The sequence below is a fragment of the Taudactylus pleione genome, unplaced genomic scaffold (genome assembly GCF_031769625.1).
Source record: "Taudactylus pleione unplaced genomic scaffold, aTauple2 ptg000113l, whole genome shotgun sequence".
Lineage (NCBI taxonomy): Eukaryota > Metazoa > Chordata > Amphibia > Anura > Myobatrachidae > Taudactylus > Taudactylus pleione.
Genome location: NW_028284515.1, coordinates 3,472,150 through 3,491,382, shown reverse-complemented (window position 1 = coordinate 3,491,382; position 19,233 = coordinate 3,472,150). Strand labels below are relative to the sequence as shown.

The 19,233-nt window shown below is 42.9% G+C and overlaps 1 protein-coding gene across 1 annotated transcript in view; it reads right to left on the bottom strand.

The window, feature by feature from the left end:
- LOC148525053 (carbohydrate sulfotransferase 9-like) overlaps positions 1-18,985 on the bottom strand; it is a 57,167-nt gene extending 38,182 nt beyond the window's left edge. The window contains exon 1 of the mRNA XM_088471183.1: positions 18,939-18,985. The gene's annotated coding sequence lies outside the window, so the exon portion shown is untranslated. The remainder of the gene's footprint in view (positions 1-18,938) is intronic.
- Between the last annotated feature and the right edge of the window lie 248 nt (positions 18,986-19,233).

Genomic DNA, 19,233 nt, shown 5'->3' with positions numbered 1-19,233 from the left:
AAAAGACAACCAAGTGACGTGGTCGATGATGCTCCTTTACTAATTATGCACTCCCATTAAACGCCCGTTTTGACTGTTTGGCACGCCTGCGTTCGGATCTCCACTCCCCGTTTTCAAGCACCTTCCCCTGTTACCACCCACAAACGCCTCATTCTGTCACTCAAATTAGCAGGCTCTCGCTGTTTTGCGAGCACACGATTTCTGACCGCAATGACTGGCTGGCGCATGCGCATTACTACCCATACGTATGCGCAGATGTGCGAACATCGCTCGGAGTGAACGAGCGGCCGCTTATGAGCGGCTCTGAATCAGGCCCACATTGCCCAAACCTACGGTACACAGACTTGAAGGGACGCTGTGTGACTGTGTGCACTGCTGTATTTTTTGTTGTTGCTGCTGGCTAAGCTAACTAAATCTGCCTTTCTTTCATTAAGAGTCCTATCTACACTACCTTCTCCATGGGATCTCCAGCATGAAATGATGCCCAAAATCGGGGAGGGACTTTTATATGTGAGCCAAAACACACTAGATTTAATTCCGGGAAGATAATGTAGAGAAAAACGGAACAATACTGCGCTATGCACTGATGTATAGAATGGTATTGTTCATATATCTATAATAGGTTTGCTGTTTGTTAATAAACAGGAGGCCTTATGAATAAGATAAATGTTTTTAATCAACACAATGTAGTTCACATATATATCAAAGTTACAATCATGTGCACATGAAAAATAGATCTTACATAAAAACAAATAAATGAATCAATAATGAGCTGTAATAAATTACTAATTGCAAAAAAATTATATCATTGAACTGGGGTATCACAGCATAGAGAAGCCACTGTCGTAACAATGTGGCTAGAAAGTAGCAAGTGTATCTTGATAGAAATTGTCAGAACAGCTTAGATTCGCTACTGTGTAGCAATCACTACTGGCGTCCCAGAGTGAAATGCAGTGGAATGGTATAAATAAACAGTGAAAAGGTGGAGAAGGTATTAACTCTACCTCTAGGTAGCCGTGTTCACACTGATGGTTATCCCGGCTTAACTCTTTGGTGTAAGGCCACGGGTGAGTATTAGCAGCTGCCGTGCAATGGGAGACAAAATCTCTGTGAAGAGGTGAGCGTGATCCAGCGAACAGTGACCAGGAGCAAGTAATGTACCGGAGGTGACTGGATCCACACTGTCCTCCGCCCTGACTGGTTCGCTTCACTGTGGAGTCGCGGTCGAATGAGACCAACTTGCCATGCAGCGGGAGATGGAATGGATCTGTAGAGTGAGTGCCGCGTGCGGCTGGCAGCGCTCCCGGAATGAATGGATGGTTCCGTGTATATCATCCAAAGTAACAGACGGTAAGTGGTAGTGATGCTGTGAGCAAACCTCAGATGCCTGGGTGATGACGTCAACGCGTTTCGTCCCGCAAAAAAACTGAACTTTTTCCATTGGTTGCCTTCTGCTTTCCTAGCTGAACCTTTTCTATTACTTGTTTCTTTAGAAACTTTACAGAAGCCTCTATCTCCAACACTGGCAAGTCTTGTTCCACCATAAAACTACAAGTTTTAGCTTCCAAGAGCATTATCATGTCCATATTAGCACCTGGACAGCGCTTCCATGTTGCTAATATGGACATGGGTCATTGTGTGCTTTATAAGGACAGATTTGCCACTTGTATTTATTTTAAAGTCCTTGTTACAAGTATGGCAGGATGCCACATTATTTGTTTGTCTTTTTTAGTCAACCAATCTTTTAGTTCTTTAACCCTTAACCCTGAATCTCGGAACTTATGAGTTCTCTAGTACAGTATGACTTTTGTGGATTTTTTTCTTTCTGCCATTAGCCTGACAAGGAGGAGTATTTGATGAGAATATCGGATTGCTTTTATTTTCAACATCATGTGACACAAAGGACTCATCATCTTCCACAACAATCAGATTCTTTTTGGGACCCTACAGACAGACCAGAATACCCTTGGAATGCTGATAAAGTCCCTGCTTTTTGAAACAATGTCATAAAGTTTACAATAAAATTAGAACATTAAGGGCCTGATTCAGACCCACTCGCGAGCGGCTGTCCGCTCGCAAGTGGGTCGATGTTATGGACTGAGCATGCGCACGACGGAGGGAGCTCCGTCGTGCGCATGCGCCAGACGCGACGAGCGAAGGAAAGTCCTTCGCTCGTTGTGTCCGATCAAAGGGGGCGTGCTGTCAATGTTGATTGACAGCACGCCCCCTTTGGTGGGCGTGCCAGGGGCGTGCCTCCCTGACGGGGGCGTGACCACGGGAACGCCTCCCATCAGAAGCCGGCCCACTGACATCACTAGTGATGTCACTGGGAGTGATTTTGGCTCTGATAGAGCTAAAATCACTCCGGAGCTTGCGGTTGAAAACCTCAACCGCAGGCTCCGGCTCGCAAATTCGATGGTCGCGATGGTCTCGACCATCGCGACCATCACAATGCACGCTCGTATAGCCTGTGGGTGGTGACCCACAGCTATACGAGCGCCCAGGAGGACGCTCCATGAAAATGGAGCCCGGCCCTCATTCAGAGCGTGCGCTCTGCTCAGAGCGTACGGCTCTGAATGAGGGCTAAGGCTTCTATTCATTATGTTAATTATTGGGAGTTCGAGCGACCCTGATAATTAACATTTCAACTGCTCCAATTAATCATTGCCTCGGCTCAGAGACAGCTGATCTGAAAATCAGCTTTCTCCCCAAATCTTTTCACTGCTCCAATCAGAGAGCGAAACTAATGTGCCTGTGTGAACTAGAGTTCACGCAGATGCACAAAATCCTTGGCGTCCAGCGGAAGGAGCCGGACAGTGGCGGAGGGATCCGAAATGATCCCTCTTCGCAACACGGGACTCCTTACCATAGGGAAGGAGCGTGGTGTGCGCCGCAAGTGGGAGCAAATGCCATCTTAAGATGGCGAATGCACCTACCGTCAAGCTCTGAAAATATTGTGTTTTCAAAGCTTAATGCATTTCTGTGCCCATACTAGTGTTTGGGGACAGCCTTTAATTAGTATGTTTCACAGTCCCATAGTAATCATGTAGAATAATGATACAGATGTCTTAATAAATACTGTATGTTTCCTCTAGTGGTTACTAACTCAGGTGCAATTACAGGTTTGGCACATGGTATTCCTCCGTATAACTCTCACACTATCATCTATACTGGCTAACAAACTGAAATGTACAGAGGTTACTTTAGTACACGTGCGCCCGCTTATTGTGTCCACCTGTCTAACAGACACTCTTATCGGTAATGTATTCACACTTTCATAGTGTTTTGAAGTTAATACTTCATAAAAACATAGCACACGCTTATTAGCATATGCCGCGTGTCTCCTGACGCTAGTTTCGCTTAGACAGCTTACTATAATTAAGAGGGATGTATGTACAGACAAATAGCTATAACTAGTGGGCATATATAAAGTGATATAACTTTTATATGGACACTTTGTTGTCAACTATATATAATCTAAATTTGTGTGTTAAACCTGCTACAGCTAAATTGTTTCAGGAGGGATGTGAGCTTAGATAAGCAGGTATAACAAGTGGATACATGCTTACTAATGCAACTTGGTTGCTAATGTCACATATGATTTAAGAGACATACAGGATTATTTCTATGTGCTTAATCCAAAATTTTTCAAATGGAATGATGCCATAATGAATTACATCAACCTTCAGTTAGTCCATATAATAAATATATCTGGTACTTTCCTTTATACTTGCGCTTATGATACCTAACAATATTGTATTATTTAATACTACATGAAATATAGGAGACAGTGCTAATTATACATTTTGGGATATGCAACAATCTCAAAGTAGCAACTGTACCCTTTAATGATATGGAATCAGCAAATTAGTTATGAGTCACAATATAGGTGGGATTTGCAATGATTCCTAAGTGACACGTTTCTTTTTCTTCTAAGCACAGGGACTGTGTGATATTATACAAGTCCAGTTTGGGATTTATCTTTATTTCCTAATTAGTGAAATAGTATGTTCTCTTTATAATATACTCTGAAGTGAAATTTGCACAAGTATTAAGCAACCGTATATATTTTTTCTGATAGACTATAATATTCACACCCTCTATGTCTGTAACACATACCTTCCCATTGAATGATAGAATTTGACACTGATGATTTACTAAAACTCAGGATATTTTTTACTGTCATATGAAAATTAAATTTTTTCATACTTATATCAATTTGATATGTCCTCAGATCTACAGACACCTGAATGATTTATGAATATTATATAATTTATTAAAGAACATTAAACACAGGAGACTCATAGTAGTTAGAATTGTTTAATTGAATCTTAATATCGCATTGTTTATTATTATGACACTTTGTTTTGTTTTTTCTATATTTCGTGGACAAATATTTTAATTGAAATACCAATAAAGGTTACATTTTAATTAACAACAATTTCCTCATAACAGTCGACATATTGCCTGCTGAAATGTTTCAGTAATAAGTCCATGAGTGCCCCATAAAGGAATTACTTTCCTTCTTTGGACTCTTTGATACTAGTGTATGGGAACAGCCGGCCACATTGGAAGAGAACGGTAAGCAGGAGATATCTGTGATACTAGTGTATGGGTACAGCTGGCCACATTGGAAGAGAAAGGTAAGCAGGAGATATCTGTGATACTAGTGTATGGGGACAGCCGGCCACATTGAAAGAGAAAGGTAAGCAGGAGATATCTGTGATACTAGTGTATGGGGACAGCGGGTCATTCCGCAAGAGGAAGGTAAGCAGGAGATATCTGTGATACTAGTGTATGGGGACAGCGGGCCATTCCCAGGAGAGAAAGGTAAGCAGGACATATCTGTGATACTAGTGTATGGGGACAGCCAGCCACATTGGAAGAGAAAGGTAAGCAGGAGATATCTGTGATACTAGTGTATGGGGACAGCCGGCCACATTGGAAGAGAAAGGTAAGCAGGAGATATCTGTGATACTTGTGTATGGGGACAGCCGACCACTTTAGAAGAGAAAGGTAAGCAAGAGATATCAGTGGTATTAGTGTATGGGGACAGTGGGCCCTTCTGGGAGAGAAAGGTAAGCAGGAGATATCTGTGATACTAGTGTATGGGGACAGCCGGCCACATTGGAAGAGAAAAGTAAGCAGGAGATATCTGTGATACTAGTGTATGGGGACAGCCGGCCACATTGGAAGAGAAAAGTAAGCAGGAGATATCTGTGATACTAGTGTATGGGGACAGTCGGCCACATTGGAAGAGGAAGGTAAGCAGGAGTTATCTGTGATACTAGTGTATGGGGACAGCCGGCCACATTGGAAGAGAAAGGTAAGCAGGAGTTATCTGTGATACTAGTGTATGGGGACAGCCGGCCACATTGGAAGAGAAAGGTAAGCAGGAGATATCTGTGATACTAGTGTATGGGGACAGCCGGCCACATTGGAAGAGAATGGTAACCAGGAGATATCTGTGATACTAGTGTATGGGGACAGCCGGCCACATTGGAAGAGAATGGTAACCAGGAGATATTTGTGATATCTCCTGCATTACCTTTTTGATGAATGGCCCCAAAACTTAATTTCTACTAAAGCAGGCGAAAAGCTTTTGTAGAAATTCAGTGATAATGAATAGAGGAGCCCTATCACAGTGTGATATGTGATGGCTTTGCATGGTGTAGGTGATGGTGTAGTTTGTCACAATTGCTGTGTCTTGATGGCTGGACTGTCGCTAACACAAAGATGCACTTCAATAGTCTGTGCCTCTGCAGTCTGTGGGTAAACAATGCTTTACATTACATTTCAATAATTAGAGTTAAATTAATTAGGCAGGCAAAGTCTATGTCAGTGATTTATTATAGTATAGGACATTACACTGTACTGATTATGCAACCTATTCTTTAAACTGTGTAAAGATAACTGGGAGGGCACAATACAATATAGAAATACAGCCAATGCTAATATGTATGCGTGTAGCCCTCAATCAACAGTACACAGCGAAAAGAACATACTTGAATATTTCTCATATTAATACAATGGAATGATAGTTGGCTGTCTAGTCTTGTGGTTACTTACTGTTATCTGTGGTATGATGTGTGTGTGTGAGTGTGTGTCTGTGTCCCTTTTGGGTGAACAACCAATAATGAACTGAGACTGCCTTTTTTCTTTTTAGTAATGAGTGCTGGGCTGCTGGCCGGATGCTCTCTGTCACTGCGACATGCTACTGCTGATGGTATGTGATGCCACTGTGATTTGGTGGACAGTGGATACTATTGTAAATATACACAGACACCAAGGCCGCCAGTGACTGGCCCCAATGTCATCACGTTACACTCTCAAATGAAAATATAGTCTAAATGTAACAGTCGCTTAATGTTGGACAGTAGAAAGTTGGTTAATAATAATTTACAAACTACAATCCTATCCTCTTTAACTGAGTCCAACTGCCCCCCCCCCCCCAGCAAATTGTACTTTGCTGCCACTATGTTGCTATTGCAAGGAAGCACTGCAAAAACAAACAAAGTAGAATCAGAAATCAAAGTTTACAGAGACAGCGAGTGAGAGTGAGATTGTGAGAGACAGACAGTAACGTACAGAAGTATATATGATTGAGTAGTGTGCACTCACAACACCAGGCTCTCAACAATCCACTCCTTGAATCTGACTGCACTGGTGCTGAACCCACTACTGCTGTCCTCCTCAGTCCTCCCCTGAAGTCACTGTAGTCTGGTGGCCACTGATGGTGGTGGTCAGTGGTCTTGGGTGACGCAGGCTGGGATCACTCACTGACAGTAACACTGCCACTGGCTCTGAATCTGGTCACACTGGTCAGGTACTGCTGGTGCTGTAGGTGGTCCTAGTGCCCCTGGATGTTCTGCTACAGCTTCCGCCTGTCACACTCCCACTCAGAACAGTCCACTCTGAGTGCAGTCTGCTATCTCCCTCCTCGTCACCAATCACTGTACATTCTAGCCTGCCTGCACCATCCAGGCTGGCTGAGGCTGCTGCTGCTGCTGCTGACTATCACTGGCTGCAGCTGCACAATTATTAGATGGTTGTTTGAAGAAGCTGCTGGTGCAACTGGAAGTGGTAGTCCTCTAAATACTTTAATGTGACCGTGATTAATATGATGTTTAGCGTGGCCATGCAGTGGAGCAGAGCTGCTGGCACTGCTAACCTCTAATCACCACTGCCACTGGGCTCCCCATGCTCCGCTATGTCTGAGACCGCTGCTGCCCACTCTTCCACCTTCATATGCCACATGTCTAAGCATCTACTCCCTATTGGAACCAGTGGGAAAAGCGGGCTGCCTTTTATAGCCCTGGCATGGTGTTGTTGGCACCATGACCATCGTGCACTGCGGTTCACATGCACTGAAGTAATCACTGATTGGCTGACTCATCTGTAAACCCACCACACCCCCTTTTGACTCATCACTAAAAGTGACTGATAGACTCCTTGACCTTGACCAATAGATAGGAGTCAGTGGCCATTTTTATAATCCCAACCAAAGTCTATTTTTCCCTTTTCTGCGGCATGCAAACTGGTTGTCCCAAGAGGAAGAGGAGTAGTTTTTCCCAGTTGTAATAAGTGGAAACACTGTCCGTGTCAGCTAACCATCTGTTATGACTGGGGAGGGTTCCCGAATCACTGCCCTCCCTCCTAAGTAAACACAAGAGCATTGGGTGGAGGTTGCCAGAAGCCTGGCAGATGACTTTAAGGCAGAGCTAGCCAGAGGCGGCCAATGTCCAGCAGTAATCACTGTGAGTGGTAGAGTTCCAACAGCTGTTTCAGGCCCTGTTTGAACAGAGGGGAGGGACAGAAGAAATCCCGAATGCCAGACATCAGTAACAGAACAACAGCTACTATCTAAGGTGCTGAACTATACCACAGATGTGAGCACTAAGAGGTCTGTAATAACATACATCCCATCTGCCTTGGTAGGGATAATTTATGCACTGAATAAATACTGGTGATGCAGCTGTTTATCTAGAAGAATTCAGTCAGAATTGCACTGACAGTAATTTTCCTAATTGGATATAGGAGAATAGGAGCCAGTACTTTCAATATCCAAGACATTTTCCTCAACATATAGATATTTATTTGTTATTTATTTATTACCAGTTATTTATATAGCACACACATAATTCACAGTGCTTTACAGAGAATATTTCAGTCATTCATATTAGTCCCTGCCCCAGTGGAGTTTATAATCAATATTCCCTACCACATGCACTGCACACACACACACACTGTACACATACAATATGATATATAAAGTGAGCTTATATTTCAGTCAGATGAAGATAAACTTGTAACGAGTAGTAAGCATCATTCAGCCAGACTGATAGGATTAAAAGGATAACTGAAATCTTACATCCTCCCAGCATATCTTTAATTGGAATGGGTATAAAATCTCAATGGATGGGATACCGGCTGTCAGTACAGTTCAAATCCTGACAGGGGAACAGTAAGTAATGTTCCCCTGTCCTATTTACACCATAACCCTGACTCTCTTTTCCTGCACCCTTATACTAACCCTCCCTACCCTGCACCCTAACCCTAACCCTCCCGGTAAGTACCTAAACCTAATCCTCCCCCCTTAGTGTCTATCCCTCCCCCCTTAGTGCCTAACCCTAACCCACCCTGGTGGTGCCTGAACCTAACACCCCCCCCCCGCCCAAAGCCTAACCCTAACCTTCCCCCTCTCACAGCCCAACCCTAAGTCCCCCAGCTGCCTAAATGTAACTCTCCCCCCGCGTGGCTGAAACTAACCTTTCCCCGGTGTCCTTACGATCGGGATGCTGTCTGCGTGATACCGGCATCGGCATCCCAAGTCATGTCGGGATTTTGGTGCTGGTGTTGTCTTGGTGATCAGGATTCTGATGCCAGGGTTCTGGCAGGCGGCATCCTGGTTGTTGGGATCTTAACCGCACCCCCTTTAATTACTGCCTATTGTGGGTTTTTCAAGAATCTACATAATGAGGCACTAGCCACTAAAGTTAGTTCCTCTATGAACAGAATGCTATCTATTGCTGGTTAATGTGTCTAATAACTGTTTATAAGTGTTACAGTGTGTATATTAAAATCAACATGTAGTATATATTAAAATCAATATATAACAATAATTCCTTATACAACTGTGGTCACATGATGGTGTGATTTGCTTATCCCAGAACTGGTATGGCCAGAAGGTTTAACATATCCATAGATGGAAACAGATCCCACAATACAATCTAATTATCATTTGTTTACCCCTAGCTAGAGTCACAGTTCACACATATAGACCACCTCCTGCCTGAGGCTCTACATAACACAATAAGGTTTGGGATGCCCTTGAATGTGCACGACACCTTGCAGGTGAGGGGGGGGGGGACAGACACTCTACAGCAGTGGTCAGGGAACAGGGGTAAATTACCCCACATGGGGTAAAAATGAAATTCCTGGGGGTAATGGATGGACAGCTGGGCATGCATATGAATCATTCTATAATATAGAATGATTCATATGCATGCCCGGTTGTTCCGCAGAGAGGCTCTAAGCCGGACGCCCGCTGAGATGTTATTACCAGTGTTCACCCGGCTCCTTCCCTGCAACACCGCGTTAGCTGGAGGCTGGAGTTCTCTTTTGAACTCCAGCTTCCAGCTCTCTCCATGCGCACTATGGGAGAGACATCTCTCCCATAGTTCCGAGGAGCAGCCTGGCAAACAGGATGGCGGCTGATGCAGGAGCGGGGATTAAGGTAAGTGGGTTTTTTTGTACAAGGGGCACTACAGGGGCATTATATGGGGGCACTACAACAGGGGCATAACTATGGGGGCACTACTACAGGGGCATTATATGGTGGCACAACTATATGATTTCCTTCCTTTCAAATCAAGGGGGAAACGTCGACGTATCTAAATATATTTTGGGGTAAAAGGTAAAAAAGTTCCCTGACCCCTGCTCTACAGAGACACACACTTGGAGCAGGAACACTTGCAGAGCAGACTTCCCCCCAGAAGGCTGCCAAGATGCAGCTTCAGTCCCCAGGAGGCCTGGAGAGATCTTCTCAAACTACGCTAAGTATCTGACTAGATAGAAATATTTAATGGATAAAGGACACAGCTTTGGTTAAAATATATGGAATTGGCATAATGGTATTGGAAAATAATGTCTCCTGTAGTGAGTAACATGGTGATAGTTAATGAAGTGATTTGCTACTGTAGTTAGCTATATGGGTGGGTCTGTAACATGCAATATGCTGTAGTGTACAATAGTCTGTTTATACTTGTTGTATTATTGTTTAATGGGCAAAATAGAACTATGGTATTTGTAATTGATTGGTGTTAGCAATGCATACAGTGGATGATATGGTGTAGTCTTTTTCTATTCCCATATGTTTACTGGAAGCTACAGGTTCGTAACATGGTGTAGCTTTCAGGTGATGAAGGAATTTGTAATTCGGTAGTGGTCAATTATATTGTAATAAGCCTATAAGTAATATACACTGTTTAGTAGATTATACTTTCTGAAATACTATATAATGGAATCTGGTTGAAATATTGTAGTCTATGGAATGTGTATATTTCGGGTTGAAATCAGCTAGTAATTGTAGTTTCATAAGAGTTGTGGATAGGGAGGGCCACTGACCCCCATGTTTTGGTTTTGGTTTTGGATCTGGATCTCCCCTGGTTGTGGATCTGGATTGATTTTGCCAAACCCTCATCTCCGTGCTTTGTTTTCGTGTTTTGGTTTTGAATCTGGATTTTTTTTCTTAAAAAATCAAAAAAGCAGCTAAAATTACATAAAATGAGCCTTATTTGTTCCTGTAGTATTAATAACCTCAATAACATTTATTTCCACTCATTTCCAGTCAATTTTGACCACTTCTCAGCTCACAATATTGATTTGTTCATCTAGTTTAGGCCCAAAATTTGCACCAAGATAGCTGGCTGACTAAGCTAAGCTGCAGCAGTGGGTGGCACAAACACATGGCAGTTCAACTTCAAACATGGCACATCAGGAAACACTTTTATTATTCAAGAGAGGCCTGAGGGAGTTGGAGTATGTATGTAGTTGAAGGTAGGGCAGAGACAGGAAAGGTTGATTGGTAGTAAATTTAATTTTGTTTTTTAATTCCAAAGAAAATTTGAGGGAGAAGGGGAAGGGAGAAGGCATTTACAAAAAAATGTGATACAGTACATTTACATCAGTCCTGGCCACAGAAGAATCCTTGAGCATTGCTGCTGCTGCTGGGAGTTGATTTTTTTATCCCAGAAGGGGACCAGGAAGTGTGCTTTCCAAAAATAAATAAACAATTGACTTAAATAATGCTTTGCAAATCTTCTATAAAGGCATTTCCCAACCTGTACAGGGACATAAAAAAAACAGTTAGTTAGTGGCCTTCAAACTGCCGTTATTCCCACTGTCCACTTAACCATATGAGATATTGTGAACAAGCAGAACAGAGCAGCAAATGCAACATTTCAGACTTAAGGTTTAAGTATTACATTGTGTCTTTCTTGGGAATTCTTTCTTGAGCACCATGCCTGCTTGCTGGGAGTTGATTGTTTTCATCCCAGAAGGGGACCAGGAAGCGTGCTTTCCAAAAATAAATGAACAATAATCCTTTGCAAACCTTCTGTTCTGTAACGGAATTTCCCAACCTGTACAGAGACAGTTAGTTAGTGGCCTTCAAATTGCCATTGTTCCCACTGTCCACTTCTTAGATATGTGAATGTTAGAATGTAGAAGGCCAAAAATTGGGTGGACCACACATGGCTGATTGATTAACTATGGCAACTGGATTAGTGTCATAAGGAAGAGGAGGTTGCAAACTGGGTGTCATGTTTTGAGGTGGCCATATGGGGTATGTTGCTGTTAAAGGATCAGGATGGTTATCATCAGTGGACACATTATTATAGCTGTTGTTATTTTGGGTTGCCATATCCTGAATGGTGTTTACCAACAGACAGAGACTACCTACCTATCAGCTCAGGCATAGACACTTCCTGAGGAACAGAGCTCTGTTCTCTGGAGGGAAGCCAAATAGGTGGGAGCCTCTGTTCCAACATATGAAGCTCTTATCTGTCCACATCATCTATTATAGAAGAAAGAAAATGTCATGGGGGACATCTAGCTCCTCTTTCTGTACCCTGCTCACCCTTTTTTGGAAAGGAAGTCCAGGATGAATGGTTTGGAAGAAGAAGGCCTAGCAACAGATGGGGATGGTCATTATCAAGACCAGGTCCCCCCAGTGGGTGCAGTCTGGGAGGTATTGGTTGGCATGCAGGCAGCGGAATAACAAAGGCCTCCATGTTGTCTGTGCTTACTATTCCATATTTCAGTTTACGATTCAGGTAGGAATAAAGTTGGCTACAGAACACAGTGCCAGAATCACTGGATGTCTTAATGCATTCAGGCCAAATACGATCCATTAATTCCCAGACAGATTCCGGACAGATGAATCCTTTGCTTGTAATAATCTTTGGTAATTCCTGGAAAGGTGGGTGTTATAGCCAGACACTTTGAAGGCTGTAACTTTGAACTGCTTTATAGAAAACATGTGAATGAAACCTTTCCACACTGCAGAACATGATGGAGAAATCCCTTGAAGTTCAGCACCTAGAGCATCTTTTTTCATGTTCTCTAAGGCCTCTCCTGACTTTTGTTTATGTTTTTGAATAGAACAGTTTTAGAATTTAGGATGTCTACTCTATATAGGTTTGTAAATAAATATAGGCTTTAGTTTTTTAGAGCATATAACTTTATAAGCTGTTACGATAACATTTCTGATATGTTTAAGATTTAAATAAAAAACTTTTTGTAACCCAATAACTTCAAAAAAAGTTTTCATTGCAATAGTCATGCAGCCCCTTGAAAGACAGCAGCACAGCACCCCTGTGCAGCTATGCCAATGACAGGTGTGGCTGACACACACACAATAAAAATTGTTTATTTATTATTTTGGGCAGCAGCCCCTCGACAGACAGGAGCACAGCACCCCTGCACACCTACGCCGATGACAGTGACAGCCAGGTGTGGCTGACACGCACACAAAAAAAAATTGTTTATGTATTATTTTGGGCAACAGCCCCTCGACAGACAGGAGCACATCACCCCTGTGCACCTACGCCGATGACAGTGATAGCCAGGTGTGACTGACAAGCTACCAAAAAAAATAATTGACAAAAAAAGACAAATTTTTTTTTTCAGCTTCAGAACTTGGGCCCAGAGCACAGATTAATCACGACTGGAGTCGGGCAGCACTAGGTTGCAAGTTGCGTTGCTGGCTGGATACACGCACACACACAGTTAAAGATTAAAAAAAAGACAATTGATTTAAAAAATTTTATGCTCCAGAACTTGGGCCCAGAGCACAGATTGATTATGACTGGAGTTGGGCAGCTTGCGTTGCCGACTTACTAGATCTTGTGTGGCTAGGCCTAACACGCACAGACACACAGACAATTATTAGAAAAGAAGACAATTGATTTAAAAAAAATGTATGCTCCAGAACTTGGGCCCAGAGCACAGATTGATCATGACTGGGGTCGGGCAGCACTAGCTTGCGTTGCTGACTTGCTAGATCATGTGCGGCTAAGCCTAACATGCACAGACACACAGACCATTATTAGAAAAAAAGACAATTGATTTAAATTTTATTGTATGCTCCAGAACTTGGGCCCAGAGCACACATTGATCATGACTGGAGTCGGGCAGCACTAGCTTGCATTGCCGACTAGATAGATCTTGTGCAGCTAAGCTTAACACGCACAGACAGTTATTAGAAAAAAAATACTTTTTTTTATTTTTTCAGCTCCAGAACTTTGGACTGGAGTCGGGCAGCACTAACTTGCATTGCCGACTTGCTGTATTTTAAGCCTAATATGCACACAGACAAATATATATTACACAAACAAAAAAAAACTTTATTTGGGTCCAGAACTTGGGCCCAGATGGATGCAGCATACAGCACCAGCCCAGATGGATCAGAACCAGCCCAGATGGATCAGCAACAGCCCAGATGGATGCAGCAGACAACACAGCACCAGCCCTGATGGATCAGCAGCAACAGCCCAGATGGACACAGCAGACAGCACAACACAAGTTACACAACACCAGCCCAGAATGGATCAGCAGCACCAGCACCTCTCCCCAGCCCTATACTACCCACCCTCCCTGTTCAGTCTCCACAGCCAGAGTGAAATGGCGCCCGCCACGTCCCTTATATATAGAAGAGACGAAAGCTCATGAGCCGCGAGATTTCGTCTCTATAGTTTTGCCTCGATTTGGAGATCCGAGTCGGCGGGAAAAATCCGAGCCCGCTTGGATCCGACTCAGATCTCCTTAGTTCAGGTGGGTTCGGATCTCTTAGATCTGAACCCGCTCATCTCTAGTTGTGGATTACTAGCCATACTATGATAATATTGTGAAGTTATGTACTATCATAGTTTGTATAGTACAAATAGGTTTTTTATAAGTAATAATAACCATGTGTAAAGGAGTCTGCAGTCAATATGGCTGCCAGCATGTGGGTCAGACAATGGCATTACACGTGATACTCCCCTACTTTTCCCCCTCATTGAATAAGATGGCTATATTAGATACTGGAATACCATATAATGTAATGTTTGGTCCGAAGATATCACACAGTTGTGGTGTGTGAAAATAGTATAACAATCTGCAGACAGTATCCAGTTTGCATATTTATGACATAGTATTGAGGAGATGTGTGGATAGATATGTGATTTACTGGATGCATTATATTGGTATTACTGAACATGGCATTATGGGAGTCTTCAATTTGAGTTTTCAAAATGGAGTCTTTGTCTAGGGAGCATGCGTTTCGGACAATAGGACATGCCAACCCCCACAGACTCTCACCATGCCTTCTCAGCAGCCATCTTGGATGTGCTCTCTTAGCAGCCATCTTGAATAAGCTTTCTTACCAGCCATTTTACATTTCTTCCCTCTCCTCTATTTCTTTCTCCTCTACCTCTCTCTCTCATCGCTGATTGTATATTGACTAGTATTGTTAACAATTAATACTGTTTTATGAGGATATATTTCATGAATATAAAAACACTTTATCACATCTTGTGTTCAATGTTATTATCCAAATGATCCAAACGATTTAAAAGGTATACAATTCTGGTTAACACTTTGCGCTATTCATATATATATATATAAAAAATATCATACAAACTCGGCACTCGCATGTGAGTGCCGAGTTTGTATGATATTTTTTATGTAGATGGTGTGGTCACATACCAAGGGCACCCCAGATGGTTGAGTGCCGTGGATTGAGCCTGTCGTTTATTTTTATATATATTATATATATATATATATATATATATATATATATATAAAACTTATAACCTGATGTTAGTTAGTGATAAAAATAGAATATTTGCTTCAGCTATATACAAAACAAAGCAGAAGAAGCAGAAAAAAAAAAGGAAAACCCCCTCATCAATAAGTATGAACTTTGCTTCTGAACTTGAGGATACCAGACGTCTGATGGAACCAAGGTGACCCTATTAGCATGAGGAAACAACTGTTGCTATATAAGTTGAGTGTATGTGGAATGATTAACAGAAGGAGGGGTGGCAGAAATGAACTTTAAAGGTATAGTAAAATAAATGTAGTAGTGGAATTTGTTATTAAATTAGGTAATAATATGGGGAGAGACGTTATTAAGTAACTGTGGTATGTATTAATAATAGTGCAAAATATAATATGCTAAAGCAATAGCCAGAGAAGATAAATACGTGGACTGAGGTCAAATGTCCCATTATTGTCTGTGAGTGATGATAATGATTCATGATAAAGAGCTTTAAGGTAATCTGTGATTTAAGACTATGGGGGAGATGTACTAAGTCTTGGAGAGAGATAAAGTGCCAACCAATCAGCTCCTAAATGTCATTTTTCAAACAGCCTGTAACATGGAAGTTAGGAGCTGATCGGTTGGTACTTTATATCTCTCCACTTTATCTCTCTCCAAGGTGTAGTACATTTTCCCCTATTAGTTCTTACTGAAAATTTGCAGTATTGCCTGAAGTTTAATATTATTGTAAGTTGAGTCACTCAACCCATTTTTACCATATGGATCCTGTGAAATAAAACCATATGAGTATATCACCCAAATGTATCTGAGTGTCCATTTAATGAGAATTATAAGAAAGGGAACTGTTATATCTTACTAGCCTTACTACAACTGATAAAGAGTTTTCCAAGCCAACCCCTATCTGGTACCAGTATATATCTACTGCAGTCAAGAAAAATGAGGTGTTGCCAACCTCACAAAAACTACAAAGAGGAAGACTGCACTGATATATCCTAAAAAGTTCATGACAAACCAGCATATCATGAATAAAATTGGATATATCTGCGGTTATGAACATACACATATAAGCAATTGTTATTATGTATTGCAATAGTAACCAGTAAATTGCAACAAAGTATCATAAAAAACACACACAGGGCCTGATTCAGACTTGGTAATATCTCAACTGATCATCTTGGTGAAACCATGCTGCACTGCAGGTGGGGCAGATTTATAATGTGCAGAGAGATTTAGATTTGGGAGGAGTGTGTCCAAACTGACATCTAATTTGTAGAGTAATAATAAATCTGTGCAGTATTTGTGGGCTACATGCAAATGCAGCCAGTATTTACCCCACATGTAAAAAAAAGTATGTATTTACACCCCTTGCATTGCAATATGGTTCAGGTTCACAGTTGAGAGATATATCTCACTCTGGGCCTGATTCAGAGCCGCTCGTAAGCGGCCGCTCGTTCGTTCTGACCGGTGTGCGCACATCTGCGCATGCGTACGGATTTTAATACGCATGCGCAAACCAGTCAGTGCAGCCGAAAATCGTTTGTTCGCTATATAGCGAATGCCTGGTATTTTGAGTGACAGAAGGAGGCGTATGTGGGTGGTAACAGGGGAAGGTGCTTGAAAACGGGGGTGTGGAATTCGAACGCAGGCGTGCTTAAAGGTCAAAACGGGCGTTTTAAGGGAGTGCATAATTAATACAGCAGCGTCATTGACCACGTCACTTGTTTTTTTTTTACCCCGCAAAATAGCGGTTGAAAAAACCAGTCACAAGAATAGCGAGCAGTTCATACGCTGTTCGATGTGCTCGATTAATCTAATAAATAGCGGACATGACGTAGGATGCGAGCGGCCAGGGGTCGTATTTTTCAAAATTACAACCGCAAGTTTTGCTCGCTCGTTCAGACTTAGAGGCGTGAACAGACCACAATTAGCGAACGGTTAATTTGAATAGCCACCCCTTGTTTTAGAACGAACGACCGCAAATAGCGAGCGGCTCTGAATCAGGCCCTCTATTCCCAAGTCTGAATCAGGCCCATAGTTCTAAACAACATGAAAATAGTACTTATAGGAGTCAATCCAATTTGGTGCGAATGGCGAGTAGCGAGTTTGTTTTTTGAAACTCGCAGACTTCACATCAAAGCGCGCTCTTAAGAATTCTACAATCCATTTAAAAATGACTATTCGCACTACTCACTGCAGAGGGGGGTTCAGAATGATTAACCGGCGGTTCTAATCCCGACAGCGGCATCCCGGCAGCAGTGGAAATCCCGATAGTCCAAGGTAAGTATTCTCTAACCTAATTCTACCCCCTAACCCTAACCCTCCCTTAGGGGTGCCTAACCCAAACCTTCCCCCCAAGTGCCTAACCCTAACCCCTTCTTCCTCACCGCCTAAACCTAAGTCCCCTGGGGGAGTTCCTAACCCTAACTTCCCCCCGGGGGTGCCTAACCTTCCCCTCCCCTAGCCTAACCCTAAACTCCCGGGGGGGTGCCTAACCCTAAGTCCCCCCCCCGGGACCCTAAACCTAACCCTCCTCCCCGCGACTGTCCGTGCCCAGCGCCCGGCTCACCTTCGTTTGGTAAGCCGGGTGTCGGGTTCCCGGCGTAGGTAACATGACAGGTGTCGGGATTTCGACGCCTGTCATTTAACCCCTTGCCGGGAGGGGTGCGAATTGACTGCCAAATCATATTTGAAAGAAATGCATGAAAATGTGGGGAGACCATCCTGGACCCCCAAATAAAGGATAATTTTGTTAGCAGGGTCGTATAGAAGGCTGTTAGTGGGCATTAGGAAGGTCCTGTACATTTCTAAATCATGTTAAATGGCTGATTTGTGGGGGGGTTTTAAATGCAAGAAAATTATAAAAAAAACTAACTTTTTTCGTTTAATCTCAAACTAATTAAACTAAAAAATGCAAAAATAGGTAGGAAAAAGGAGGATTTTGGGGTACTTTGAAGGCATCTTGAAAATGTTTTATAAATTATAAAAAAACAATTATTTTTCAAATAAAAAAATATTGTAATTAAATTTGTGGTACCTAAACTAACGAAAACAGTTGGTTTTGGGGTAATTTGAGGTCAAAACACGAAGAAAGATCCAGATCCAAAACACAAAACACGAAAAGTGGCTGGTGCACACCCCTACTTACAACCCATTGAATTTTTTCTATAAGTTGAATCTCAAAGTGGAATGTTAGTACTAGTAGCATCAATTTTTGATACCCCAGTATATAAGGCTTGGCTGTTAGGGGATATTTTCCCAATCATACAGCCCCTCCATCTATATATAAATATGTATGCTGCTTTGCTCCGCTGGATTCATATGTCATCCCCCTTCTCCCTCTCAGGGACAGGACATTGCAGCAGGCTGCCCTCGCTGGACTTAGAAACTACAGGGGCACATGCAAGGGACAGGACACTGCAGCCACTGCGTAGGGGGAACTGTCCCCATAGTGACCTACAGTAGAGAGGGGCAGAGTGGCATGTGCTTTGAGCGGGAAGGAGCCCGCACGCGACCACTAGTATAAAAGGGAACACCCGTGGGGGCCGCTGGGTTGTAGAGCCTGAGGTGACAGGACGGGGGAAGTTTTGTCATAAGCGAAGAGACTGGGTCTTACCGGCGGGCATTGTGAGCAGCTGCTGCTGCCGTGAGATCGCTGGAGCACACAGAAGGCTGCCCCCGTGACCTGGAGAGGAGGAAGCAGCATCTACAGTGGAGCCGCCCTGCTTCCTCCCCCTTCTTGTTGACTGACAGCCAGGAGCCTAAGGAGCAACCCCGGGGAGGGGATCAGAGCCATCGCTTGTGGCTGAGCCGGCCTTGGAGGCGGAGCAGTGAGTAATATCACCACCCCTGACTGGACATACACACCTCTCTGTTACCAAGATCATGGACAAACCGTAGTCAGCATTTGG